Raw genomic sequence first — 14,046 nt, 5'->3', positions numbered from 1 at the left:
ATGCCATCACTCCAAATGTCGTGTCCCCCCCCCTTCCTTCTTCTTCCCCCAGCTTTATGTGCTGAGCATGATGTCATATGGTCTGGAATATCCCTTGGGTCAGTTGGGGTCAGCTGTCCCAGCTGTGTCCCCTCCCCACTTTTTGGGCACCCCCAGCCTCCTCGCTGGTGGGGTGAGAAGCAGAAAAGGCCTTGACGCTGTGTAAGCACCGCTCAGCAATAACTAAAACATCCCTGAATTATTGACACTGTTTTCAGCACAAATCTAAAACATAGCCCCATACCAGCTGCTATGAAGAAAATTAACTCTATCCCAGCCAAAACCAGCACAACTATTCAGGAAAGGTACATGTTTGCATTAGTTAAAAAGTCTTTATAGGGGGCCTAACTTTAAACCCATGTATAATCCCCCCCTGCCCCCAATTGAAGTCATATTAATATGCAATAGAACTAATTTGTTTTTAAAATCAATGTAATTCTCCTGCAATTATGGTTATTGAAACTTTTAATTTGTTTTCTATGTAATCTAGATCATTAACCCACAACAGGGTTCTCAGTCCAATTTTTCCAAGATTTCTGTAACAGGCAAGGCAATTGCTGGTTGTTCTTTAACTTTAGAAACATTGTGTTTTAGTAAATCAATTCCAAATTGATCGGGATATATTTTGAAAATACAGTTCCAAAGAAATAATCATGTTGGAAAACATTTAGAATCAACAGGCATAGCTCTGGCTCTGCAGAGAGTTTCCTAGATCTGGATATTGGATTAAAGTGGAGTCTTGCTGACCTCATGGAAACTCTGTAAGGGTGCATGTTGGGCTGCATTTACCTGCAAGAGAATTGGTTCCTTGTTCTGGTCCCTGATCACTATTAGGAACCTTTCGGAGAACCCTCCAACTTTGTCTTGCCTGCATACTTAGGTTTTCTTCCAGTGGAAACCAGGGTATGGACAAAGGGCTTAGAAGGGCAGGAATTTGCGTTGACCTGGTGTGCACCACATATTGTTTTGATGTTCAAAATGTGGCCAGAAGGCAGACCTGTACTGAGGAGTTAAGAGTTCCCAGTTCCTGTGCTTTAAAAGTAGCTTCGGGCTTATGGATATTCTGGTGGAGTAAGGTCACAAAGACTTAATGCATGAATAATGTATCTATTTGCTTCTCTAATCACGTGGAAAAAGAATTAGAAGGCAGTTCAGCTTCCTGACGTTAGGAACTTGACAGCCCAAAGGGTGAAATAAAGTCTTTCCAATGGATGATAGTTTCATAAAACCATTAGACTTGTAGCACTTAAACAAAAACCTAAACCACCCTGGTTATTTTGAAAAATTGGAACACATGCATTTAATAGTAATTGAAGTTGATTTAAGATTTATTTTCTGAAGCTGAGTTGTCTTGGGAGGAAAAAAAAATGAATATTTGTCTATGCAAGACATAAATGTCAAAAATGTGTGAATTGCCCATTTTTAGGTGCTGTACTGTTATTGTCTTTCTGACTTCTGTTACTTTGATTAGTCTTTTAAACCTTTCAGCCTTATATTCAGCTTAATTTTTAGAGTTGAATAGGCAAAATGTAGTTTTGAAATCCTGTTGGAAATGTAACTAACCTTCATTCCCTCATGAAAATCTCGCATGTTAAACAATTAAGTGAAATGTTTTGGTTTCCTAATAATAAATTCAAACTCTCACCATCTCCTAAAAACAGAGCATATCCGTGAAAATGCACGTTTAGTTGTAGTGTGCAAATGATCAAATGATCAGCCTCATGCTGAATACACTTTGGTCTTTACTGTTCAGCGTAGCTGAAGAGTAAAGCAGGTTCGTTTTGCCAAACTCAAACTCAGTGTGGATTCCTTCCCCACCCCCAGCCCTGCCCTGGGCTTGCTAAGCTCCTTCAAATAGGTTTTGGGTTGTTTAATTTTTAAGTCCTAAAGTAACTTGATCATCCAGTGTAAAACGTAGTAAAATTGGCACTAATGTGCTTTTAAGTGATTGCCCAAATCATGTTATTTGTTCATTCTTGTCACCTGGAAATAGAAAATCTGTTCCTTTTTTGTGACTTAGTTCTTTAGGACCTGCTGAGTGATCACAGCTGGTTTTGCCAGAGAAAAGCAAGGTGTGAGAAAGCAGTGAAATGCCTTACCAACCTTGTAGACTACTATAAAGATATTTACTTCACGTTAATAGAATCCAGTGGGTTTGGGTTGTGACAGAAGTGGCCCGTAAATCTTTCTGTGGGTTAGCAACATTTGGTCTATACAATCGACAATCTTTAAAATGTGAACCCTGTAACTTTTTTTTTTCCCTTGGTTGTTAAGGGATTTTGAAGCAACTGATCTATCAAAGGAAAAAATTAAAAATGAAAATATGCTTCATGGATGATTTATTTTTACACTACTGTTTCTCTGTGAACAGAAAAAGCACATTTTTAAAGCAAAGCATTTGCGTTACTTTAACATTAACAGTATTGTTTGGCTGAAAGACAAATATGTTTTCAAGAAGTCTTGAGCATAGTTTCAAACTAGTTAACCAGTTCTTGGCCAGGGACAATCCTTGGCCTTTTTATTTGTTTGAGTTTTCTTGTTTATGCAAGTGAAGAAAACTGTTTACTAGTTCTTAGCAGTATGGGGATTTTTATTACGCTTTTGTATGCAGGAGCAGCTTTGATGAAAGAAAGAATTAGCAGGTAAATAGTCCATAATGTGTGTGACTTTGGGGTTTTTTTTGTCATTGTTTCAAAATTGTTAATTAAAAATGGCATGGACATCAAACTTTCAGTAATGGTTCCAAGCGTATATGGTACCGATGTATTTGAAAAGACTTCCCCCGTGCAAGTCCCGTGTGTTAACTTGTTCAGCCAGATAGATTGTAATGCATTTTTAAAATTACCATGCTCTACTCAATGAGAAACCTTTAGGAAACAAGCAGCCTTTTTATTACAAGATAGCGATTCCTCTCTAGCACAAAACTCAAACTCATTTCATCCAGCGTGTGTGAGTCTTACTCAGCAAAGATGCAGACAGGCATGGGTGCCCTGAAGAGAAGAGGTACTTCTGCTGAGCACTGAAGCATCATTTATTCTGACTCTTGCTTCCCCAGCCTCTGGCACGGTGACATCCCCGTGTGATCCCCAAACGGTAGAGCCCCGAGCCCCGTACGCGGGGCTGGAGGGGTGATGTGGGGCTGCACCGGCTGGAGCTGGCGCAGCCCCGTGGTGCCCTGCCTTGCTTGGCAGACACGTCCCCGGGACTCACGGCTGGACGGGGAGCGGGCACCTTCCTCCGAATTTCATGGGCTCTGTCAGAACCGTTCAGGTGACCGGGCCAGGGTCTCGGTCGGCTTTCTGACCGACTGTACGGCGGATTTCCTGTTACCCTGGAGAAACTGCAGTTATAAGCATAATTGACCATTTTCTTAGAAAATGATCTTTTTATAGCGGTTTATTTACTCCAGAACATGTCCCCACGGATTTTGGATCGTATTCTGTTTTTAAAGGGTTAAGCTGTGATTAGCTGAGCAGTATGTGTTCTAGACACAGGAGTATTTGATCATTTCTTTGTCTGATGTTAGAAGAGTGCCTGAGAGTAGTGCGAGTAACTCCTGGTGATATCATTGGAAATAGTTTTAACTCCACTGCTGCCAGGGACCAATTTTTTCCTAATCTGAAGAGAATAAGAAAACCAACCAACCAACCAAAACCTGCAAAGCAGATTATTTCACCTAAATTATGTCCAGTATACTGTGTTTCTTGTCTGTTGGTTTCACATTCCCCTGAAAGATGAATCCCCTCTTCGAGAAGGCGTTATAGGAATTAGAAGCATAGTCATAAGTAACTGATGAGCGGTTTGCTTTTGTGGAGCACCTGTTTACAAAACAGTAAGCCTTTACTATGAAACTTAGGGCTGTTTCTAAATATACCTCTTTGTAGAAAGCCAGAGCAATATCCTCAGTCCTAAAATGGGGGAATAATGAGGATTCTGCAAAAAGTAACAGATAAGGCTGGGACACATACTAGGTATGGTATTTACTTTAAATGCCTATTTAAATTTGTGCAAGTTCAGAGTGTGTAAGCTATGCAGGAATAAGCCTGTGGTGTATTTAGAGAATAAAATGACAAACCACCATTTAGATATCCTACTAAAACCTGAAAATAATGTGACCTTTGTAGGTCAGGTTTGGTTTGTCTTCCTGATGCAACTAAGCTGTGATCTAGAGCTTATGAAGTCACCAGGGAAAATCTCTTACAGATATTTATCTTTCCTATTGGTCCTTGGACTTTTGTGTCACTACTAGCACAAGTCAGAAGATTAGGCCCTTGGACCTACTCCTGACACTTAATTCCTAGCACTCTTTTTGTTAAGTTGATCACTGAATCCTAACTATGAACTGATTCATATCCTAAATGTGAATGGGGTAATAAAATTTAATTTAGAGACATTTTTGTTAAGATCCAAGCATTTTTAAACTTAGATTTTTAACAGTCATGAAAAATACACAGATCATGCTTAAGAAACTAGTGATTGACTTGTACGCCGTTTTTGCAGTGCCCCCCTGCAACCTTTCACTATGAGCTACAAACTGCAGAGACTCTCCTTAATGTATTAACATTCATCAAATTATGTTTACTACACATTTCTGCGTAGCTCAGTTTATAACGTTATTTGGTCTTTAAGATTTAGACCGCTTACTTTCAGCAGAGGCTAGCACACAGAAAAGACAAGGGGACTTGTTTATACCTGCCATTACATAAGCAAAATCAATTTCTCTGCAGGTACTGATTTTTCTAAGAAACTTAGCAGTATATATGGTTCCATGGGTGAGATCCAAATTAAGGCCAGGAAGGACGGAGAGAATATTTCTGTTACTGTTGTCTCACTATTTTTATATTGGAACAAGGGGGTGGTTTGGGGTTTTTTAGGGGGGGGGGGTTGTGGTGTGGTTTGGTTTGGGTTTTTGTTTTGTTTTGTTTTTACACAAGACCGTTTTGCACAGCTGATTCTGATTAACTTTAACTCACTACTATAGCTGGATTGAGACTTTGAAAGCTCTTGAAAATTTTGAGAAGCATCATCAAAATGAAACTCAAATTTTGAGGAAGTGGGTTGGCATTTGTTAGATAATACCTATGCTGCCTTTTCAGCTTTTCAGATGCTGGGCGAAACAATACTCCTGAGCCACTTGTAAACGCAGTGATCCTTTGAGCAGCTACAGAAATAATAATTTTCCTCTACAATCCTCCATTCTGCTTTTAAACAACTGGTTTTGTATTCCTTTTTTTTTTTTTTGTCTCCCCCCTTCCTTTCTTTGAAAGCTGGCAACAATTAATCCTTGATTACATGCCCTAGACTTTTCCTGTGTCTCTTGAGCTTTTGAACTGTGAAAAGCGTTGAATAATGACTCTGCAAATCACTCCAAGGTTCAAAGCCAGCTTTGCTGGAAAAAGCCCAACAACTTTACAGAACTGAGTTGTGGTTGCTGCTATGAATGCAGTACTGGAATGATAATTGAAAATAAGCTGTCCTTAGCGTAGATGCACTAAAGCTAAATCGCTTTAGGCCTAAAGCAATTTGTACATTATTTTCCCAAATGAATGTGTGTCATTTTTATTATGTATGTGCTTTTTTTATGTTCATCTTTGCTCTAGTAAAAGGTCTTAGGGTTAAAAATGCGTATTTTAATACTCTGCATCACAAAATATGCACATCTTAGGGAAACATGCAAAACCCCTCCCTATTAAATCATGCAAATCCTTAATTTAAAGAAATTACACTTAATAAATGGTCAGAAAAATCCACTTCTGTTTTAAATTTCAGAAGCAAAATAGATGATGCATCAATTGTGCATATATTGAGTTTGCCCTGAAATTCCTGACCAGTAAATCCCTTTCCTTATACAGCCCTCTGACTGCTGTTCTGTAATTTTGACTAAGGTAACCCAAGTGTCAGCTTCTCTGCTTTTCCCAGAGGACATGTGTTTTAAATGCCAAATCTACATTTTTGGTCCCCCCTGCCCACCCACACGGAAGAAGGAAAGGCTGTTATTTGTAATGCAGAGAACGTCTAACAATCGGGACTTCTCTTAATACCATGCGATATTGTTTGCCGTTTCTTCTATAAAATACATCCATGATTTTTCACTGTGATACTGAACCAAAGGGATAGGGGAAGAAGTCATATTTAAAAAATCTGTTTCAGCTCAATGTCCTGATGTAGGCCGACTTCATAATATTTTTCTTTTTATGTTGACCCAATAACATTTGTGTGTGTGTTTAGTTCTCCTCCTTGTGCTGTTTGTTGGTCAGTACGTTGCATCATTGGCATGCCAGCAGGCATGTCGGGGCAACCATATACACTGAAAATTTCTGATAAGGAACACATTCAAAAGATAGTGTCAAATGCTACCTCTCTCCCTGCCCCCAAATTTTAAAGAAGAAGTATTTCTAGGGGGATGTAGTCAGTCCGTTACCAACACTGAGTGGGTATGGTTTAGTTAAATTGGGGGATCCTCTAGGAAACCTCTGTCACGTTGTTCTTATCCTGATGAGGAACCAAGAGCGCAGAACCTGCCACAGGATCAGGTTTTCTGACAATTTAAGAGCATAATATCTAAACAAAATGACAGATGGCTGTCCACCTACACCCAGGCTTTGCCGATGCAGTCTGGGGGAGCGGAGCGGAGCAGCAGGGATGCTAAAGTTGTTTGGTGAGCCACCCAGAAGGAATTCACTTCTTCTGGCAGGGTGTCAGGAAAGGTAGAAGGGCTTGGGCAAATACTTCTTGGCACTGGATATAGCTCTGCCAAAAGGACATCTCCTAATGGGCTGTCACTCATTAATATTTTACCCTAATATTTTACAGCCTTGTGAGGCAGGAACTGAGAGGACATATTAAAAGGACTGATGCCCAAAACCTGGTTCTATTTAAATCAATGATTAAATCATTAATATAATGAAGAAAGGCCCTGTCAGTTCCACAGCAGCAGTAATGATCTTTTACAAAGTTATGGGACACGGAAAAACACAAACAACACCCCCAAATGTGATAGTGCTATATGTGAAATGAGTTCTTTTTAGGAGTTGTAGATTTCAGCTTTTGACTCAATTTTCAGGGCTCATTTAGGGAGGTACGGGAGTTTGCTGCTTTGTACGTAAGAAACATGTATGGCTCCTTACCTGCAAACATGTGCCTAGCTGTGATGCAAAATTACAGTGACCATGCGAATGGGTAGTCACAAAACTACGCTGATGTCCAGACCATGGGGAAAATCTGACCTGGAAAAATATAAATAACAATACCAGCAATACTTTGTCCAAAATGTAGACAAACACACGGGTGATTCATGTTGGAGAATTCAGGAAAACACCCCTTCAAATAAAGCGTGCTAAAAACCAAGACGTTAAACCGAAGTGAATAAATTCTGACAACTGAATGGTGTGTCATCTTTGAACAGGTTTGGGTTTTTTTCTCTTTTCTCTCTGTGCTAGTGCAGCTGTTGATGGAAAAAGTAGCATAACGCAGCTACTTATTTCAGTGTGATGAAATGTAGACACAGATCCTGCGAGACATCCAGGCAGAGGCTGGAGATGCAAGCTGTCCTCAAATCGGCGGTGGTGGCAGAGCAACGAAACTCTTCACCACCTACAATGGGTGGCTTGCAAAGGAGCTGGCAGGGACTTTTTGCACAGATGTTTGAAGAATAACTCCTCATTGTTCCTATGCTGACCCTGTGTAAAGAGCATTCACACAAACCCAGCATTATTCAGGGATCGCGTCTGTCGGTTATTCTCTCTTGTTCAAAGGTTATCAGTCACGCAAGGCGGGGGGGAGCGGTGGGACAGATAAGATGGGTAGCAAAGAATAAACAGCCTCAGCTGACCACCACCCTCCCCAGGGGAAAAGGAGTCTGCCGAAATCACTCGTGACTCCCTCCGAACAGTTGCTACACTTGCAGAACCAACCACTACGCTTGCAAACTGGTTTCCTTAAATGCTTGGCAGACACGAATGAGAGGCAACCCCAAGGACTAAAATACTCAAACCTTGCAAGCGTATATGGGATGTGAATTTATTCAACTGTTTGTAAATACCTGCACAGCATATAATTATAATTAAGCCTTGGTAATGGGAGGAATTTCTTGCGCTTCTGGCTTCAATAGCAGCACGCGATGCCTGGTGTCTGGTCTGTAAGGTGACAGGGAGCTTTAACCTTATTAAAAACAAAGAGATTTTTTCAACCAAATGGAGAAGAGTGGTGGGGGAAGGGACGCTGGGTAAAACCCCTTTCCCCGTGACAGAAACACGTCCTCTGGGAAGAGGGCAGGGATGTGCACGAGGCCGGGGGCTCAGCTTGTGCTGGAGCTGGGGAGCCCCGGCAGCCGGCTGGACCTGGAGGACGCGGAGGCACGGGCACCCTGTGGCAGCTTTTGTGAGGCCCCGTCCCATCTCGGTTTGCAGCGAGCACTCTTCCTCACCCCGACCAGCCCTCGGGTTCACTGTGGCTTTCTGCAAATCACGCAGGCAGGAGATGAAACTGCCAAGCGCTTCGGCTCTGCGGGCTGGGCGATGGCTGCAAGGGTTGTCCTGTCTGCTGGGGAGCTTGCCGGGCACGGTCAGGTGCCTAAGGGGGCACTTATTCCCTGATAAAGGCATCCTTCTCTCCTGCTCCCTCGCTTCCCCCATCCCCGCAGCCGCCGGTGCAGGACCATGGAGTTACCTCCACGCAGAGCACGTCCCCTTATGTCCCCTTCACGTGCTCTCAAACTGCCTGGTGCGAGGCCCCGAACCAGCCCGGTGCGTCCCCGAGAGCCCTCCAGCCTCAGGAAAAGGCCGGGTTGGGGGTCCCAGCTGCTCCCACCCTGCAGCTACCAGCCGAGGGCCATCGGTGGGGCAGCCGTGCCGAGGGGGACGGTGCAGCCACTCGGATGCCCTTATTCCCCAGGCTCAGCTTTGGGGTGCAGCCGTTTTTCAGACACACCGATCTCTCACGTCTCTGGGCGAGGGTCACCTCGAGCTCACCATTTTTTTGCAGTCGAATGGCATCCGACAGAGCAGTAGAGAGGAATGTGAAAAGAAGCCAGGGGCCACGTTTAATGTTTCCAGGTATACCCAGGGCCAAGGCGGCTGGAGAGAGGCTTGCCTGGCCCCAGTAACACCAACTAACGCATAAGGAAAGTATAGGTGTGCTTATCGGTAAAGTTTTCAGAAGTTTATTGGTAAAATTGATTTTATTCAACACCTTAAAGGAACACAGTTAACACTTGTTAACATCTCAGCCTGATGAAGCTGTGTTTTTTATTACAGTCTCCCTGTACATATATGTATATGTGTGTATATATCTATATATGTCAAAGCATTCAGAAGATGCAGTTCAGCCATATCGTATGTCTCCAGCAGTGGTAAGGGGAGAGCAAGAGTGAGGAGGACAGAGTCACTGACAGGCAATTTGGGGTATTCCTGCTGAATCGGGACACAGCAGGGACCGACAACAGGGTCAGCCCTGGGTAACTGATTTGTCGAGGTGGCTGTGAAGGATCGAGCTTTGGCTGCCAACATCCTTACGTGAGTCTTCAAGGCTTTGCTCTGGAGGATGGAGGCGCGAGAGGGGCTTGCCTCCTCCTAAGAAAACAGCCATGTGCTAACCCACCTACTCCTCCCACCTCGAAAAAAGCCTGATTATGGGATATCAGCCAATCTTCTGGTTTTGGTGCCACCACTTTGAACTTGATGGAATTATAGGAAGCGAAAACCTCGCTCCCGGGAGGAAGTTTATCCAGCAAGTTATATAAACGCACTACATAAACACAAACACGTAGGAAAGCCCAATCATCTTACAAATAAATAAATAACTCCGTCGTTTCAGTTACATGCTAGCAGCAATCTAATCTCTCACAGCCCACCGCCATGGAACAAACCTTACAACAAAGCAAGCTCACCCACTATAGACACTTTGCCCTGGCGTATAAATGACACACAACGCGGCATCTCTCCAGCGCTCCGTGGCACGGCTATATTCATCGCCAAGTCCTCTAGGACAGTCTGAAGCATTTAACCCTTTTCAGCGAGGACGCCCCACGGTGCAGAAAGCCTTCTGCTGCCCGAGAGCCTTCCCCGTCCTCCTGCCCTCGGCCGGCCGAGACGAGAGGTTCACTCCTTGCTCTGGCCACCGCCGCACTGCAGCCGGCCCCCCTGGGGGGGGCAGGTGCAAATCTGGGCACCCCGGGCGGTGACGGTGCCGGCGGGCACCGCCATCTCCTCCTCGTCGTAGCAGACGCAGCGGGGGCAGCCGTCGGCCACGGGGCTGCCCACGGCTTGGCAGGTGGGGGGCAGGGGGGGGCACAGCGGGGCGCAGGTGATGTCCCCGCCGGGCTGGCAGGTGCAGAGCTTGCGGGCAAAATCGATGTAGAAGGAGCGGCCGGCGGGGACGCGGCCGCTGGCGAAGCCTTGCATCTCGCAGTCGCTCGCCAGGTAAGGGGGGCAGGCGCAGGGAGGGGGGCAAGGGGGGCAGCAGGTCCCGGCGTCGGTCGTCCCCTCCACGTCCCTCTCGGGGCACGGGGCGCAGGCGCCGGGGTCACACGTGGGTTTCGGGGCCGCAGCGCGGAGCAGGAGGCAGGCGAGTGACAGGCGAAGGGCGCCGGCGAGAGCCATGCTTCTGGGGAGAGAAAGGGGGAGATAGGTGCAGGCGTCACACCAGAAACCCCAAGGTCTGGACCGCCCCCCGAGGTTTAAAGAGAATGAGACGCAGCTGCCTCTGCCCGACAGGCCCATTAGCTGTAGTTCTGCTCACCTGCAGCTCTCTGGGACCGGGGTGGTTTGCTCTAAAACAAAACATTTTGTGCCCAAAAGCTCATTCTGGCTCGACCGAGGTGTCCTCCACCCACCAGGTGCTCAGATGGCTGCAACGTGGGCACTGGCTTAGCAAAGTCCATGTTGCAGCACGCGCTGAGCTTTGGCACGGTTGCCCTGGCCAGCAAACAGCACTCGTTCGACCCCGTATTGATGCTTATAATTTACATTTCAGCGACTAATTGTTCCTGGGAGGCGTTCAGGCACAGACACACGAAGGGCTCAAAGAAGCGCTGTCTGCTTTGGTGGCTCACCCTGCGGCTACCACTGCAGTTGGGACCCTGCTTGTCCGCGGACTAGGTCTGGGTGTCAGCTCCCAGCCCCTCAGGCTGTGCCACTTGCCACCTGGCAGCTCGCTGCCTGCTTTTTCCAGCCACTTCACTCCCTCATGGGAAGCCAAGAGGGTCACCTCATCCTTGTCTCAACTTGTGAAGCCTTTGCTTTGTAAGGAAGATGTTTCCAATGGTGGGCACTCCTGTGTGACTCTGCCTTCTTCAGTTTTTCAGCCAGCTGGTTTTCAAGCTGAGATCCATTCACAGACATGAAATCCCCTCCCTGTGCCTGCTCCCTCCTCCTCCGCTTACACCTCCTGGGATGCACAGCACCGCCTGGCAGCTCATGCTGACTCCCTTCTCCATTTTAAGGCTGTGGACTTTTTTCAGACTGCCACCTTTCCAAGACCCAACATTTCCTTAAGTGCAGTCCTCACTTTTGGATCCCTTCCCCCGTCTGAGTGACCTTACATGTATTAAATACCCTTGCTTCCCTCCTGCACTGGGTCCTTCCAGGTTGGGTCTCTTCTCCGGTTGCCCCAGTGCTACCTTTGATTACAATTATATCATTACCTTCATGCTGTGCATTTGATGGCCCCAATTTCCTACTCTTGCAGACATGCAACTACTTGCAATTACTTCTTAATATTTCTTTAAACAAAAGTATTTCCAAATTGCGTGACTATAAAGAAAAAACTTGAAAGCATGAACTCCATCCATCTTCAATTTGAAAAGGAAAGACTTTAAAGCTTTCCCATTTTTAAAGCAAACTCTTGCTTGTTTAAGTTACTGGGAACTGCTTCATCCTTGCTGTAAGTTACTGTTCTGCCCCTTTGTTTCATTCACACATTTTTATCTACTGGTTACTTTATCATCGTTCCCAGCGGAGTGATCGCTGTGCCGGGCAGCACAGAGCCCAGACCCGCTCGCTGTGGAGGATCTCCTTTCCACAGCCCCATGCCGAGAGCCTGGTTCCTCTGGGCTTCACGCACAGACAGAGCAGGGCAACGCCGCCAGACACCATTGAGTCAAAGGTTTTGCACACCCAAACCTCTGCCCAACCCCAGCAGTCCCATTCACTGCCGAAACCTCTGACCCCACCTAGCAATGAAGTCAGGCTTCTTCATCAGAGCCACTTTCCAGCAAAACCACGTTTTCATCCTTCCCCTTAGTTTTGGAAAACCAGGCTGCAGGCTGGCCGAGGAGCTCCCCTCCTGCCCCATACCAAGTCCCTGCAGGTCCCGGCCGCGGCCGTGCCGGCGAGGCACCGCGCGGTGCTGGTTACCTGCAGGGTGGCCGGCCAGGCAGGATGGGCGCTGGGGTGCGGTGCGGGACACTGAGCGGCGTCTCCGGTCTTCGCCCCGCAGCCCGCCCGGGGCCCTCTATTTATGTGCCGCCGGTGGTGGCCCCACGATGAAACACTGGTGGGGGGAGACAGGGGAGGCGGGGAAGCCTCCTCCGTAACACAAAAGGTGGCTGGGCAGGGCCAGCAAGATGCTTATCTTGCTAGTGGTGTTGGTTTAGTCCGTCTGGCCGCAGACTAATCCGGCATCTCCCGGCAGGTCTGTCGTCTCTCCCCACGCCCCTCTTTGCAGATTTCAGCCAGGGTTTCTGAAGAGTCAGCATCCCCCTGAGCTTCGCAGGCTGCCGGGGGCGCAGATGCCGGTGTCCAGAGGGGAAGCAAAATGATTTAAAAGCTCTAGCGAGGCAGCACACGTGGAGGGCAGCCAACTCTGGGGTGATGCACCCCACAACGCTCCCCTTCAGGAGCCAGAGGGGGGCAAGGACCTTCTCGGTTTATCCTTGTCTCCACACAGTTTCCCGAGGCAGGGCAGCCCTCCCGCACCACATGCTTGACACATACCATTTAAAGCGCTTTAGACCCTGCGTGGCTGTTTTCCTCTGGATTAAGCTGCAGGGAGCCAAGGCTGTGTATCTCAGCGGAGGAGGTATGCATCAGTTTCACATGCCCTGTCCCTCTGGATACGTAAAATACTGATAGGGCCTCGGTGGTGAGGGAAGGGAATGAACTCGAAAGACCAGTTATCTGGAAGGGGCTGTCACTGTCGGAGGGCAGCCCTGGGCATGCGGGGAGAAGGGATGGTGGGTGGTGGGTGAAACACTCGGCTCTTGGTCTCGCTGCTGCCACCGACACTGTGCGGGCACGTGTTTACAGGTCCTGCAGGGATTTCTGCAGACAAGGCAAATGAAACCTCCTCCCCTGCTTCCTGAGGCCATTTCCACCCCAGAGACGTGGCAGGGAGGATAGCACCAGCCGGTCCCTCTCACCACCCCATATACCCAAGTCAGCACCCCACGGTGCCAGCGGGGCAGTGCTCTGCCCCGGGCATGTGCTACAGGGCATGTTTGCATCCTCAAGGTCACAATCTGTGGCAAACTACAGCAGATGCAATGCCGACATCCCTGGCTGGGGCGAGGCCACCATCAGATGTGCCTGCTGGGGACAGCCCCCAGGGACAGGGGCCCTGGGAGCACCTTGGTGAGGCTGGCTGCAGCCCAGGTGGAGCAATCCCGAAACGTCTGGAGCTTGCACCCAACTTTGTAAGTTCCCATACTCATAGTTAACATACAGACGCTGTTGTAAATATTCGTGGTTAATATTCAGCAGCTACTTCACCCTCTGATGAAGTGGAGCTGCCTGTCCCATAGCCTGCCTGCGTTGGCAGCCACTGCCCCGCAGCGCTGCTGCTGCTGGGGGCACTGGGGTTCGGACCGAGCCATAGGCGCCATGTGGACTGAGAGGAGCTTCAGAGCAGCAGAAGTCTGGGCAGTCGTTACGTGCTGTTAGCCTGTCATCTGGTTGGTTTTTTTCAGATCTGCCACATTTTGCACGCCCAGGTGAGCGCACAGCCCCACACGCTGCACGCTCAGCATGCCAGGCAGCAGCATTCAGTTCAAATGCATCATAATCTGTTTCT

This window comes from Haliaeetus leucocephalus, unplaced genomic scaffold, assembly GCF_000737465.1.
Source record: "Haliaeetus leucocephalus isolate CR32 unplaced genomic scaffold, Haliaeetus_leucocephalus-4.0 Scaffold702, whole genome shotgun sequence".
In the NCBI taxonomy this organism is placed as follows: Eukaryota; Metazoa; Chordata; class Aves; order Accipitriformes; family Accipitridae; genus Haliaeetus; species Haliaeetus leucocephalus.
The sequence above is the reverse complement of the archived record's forward strand: the minus strand, read 5'-3'. Positions refer to the sequence as shown.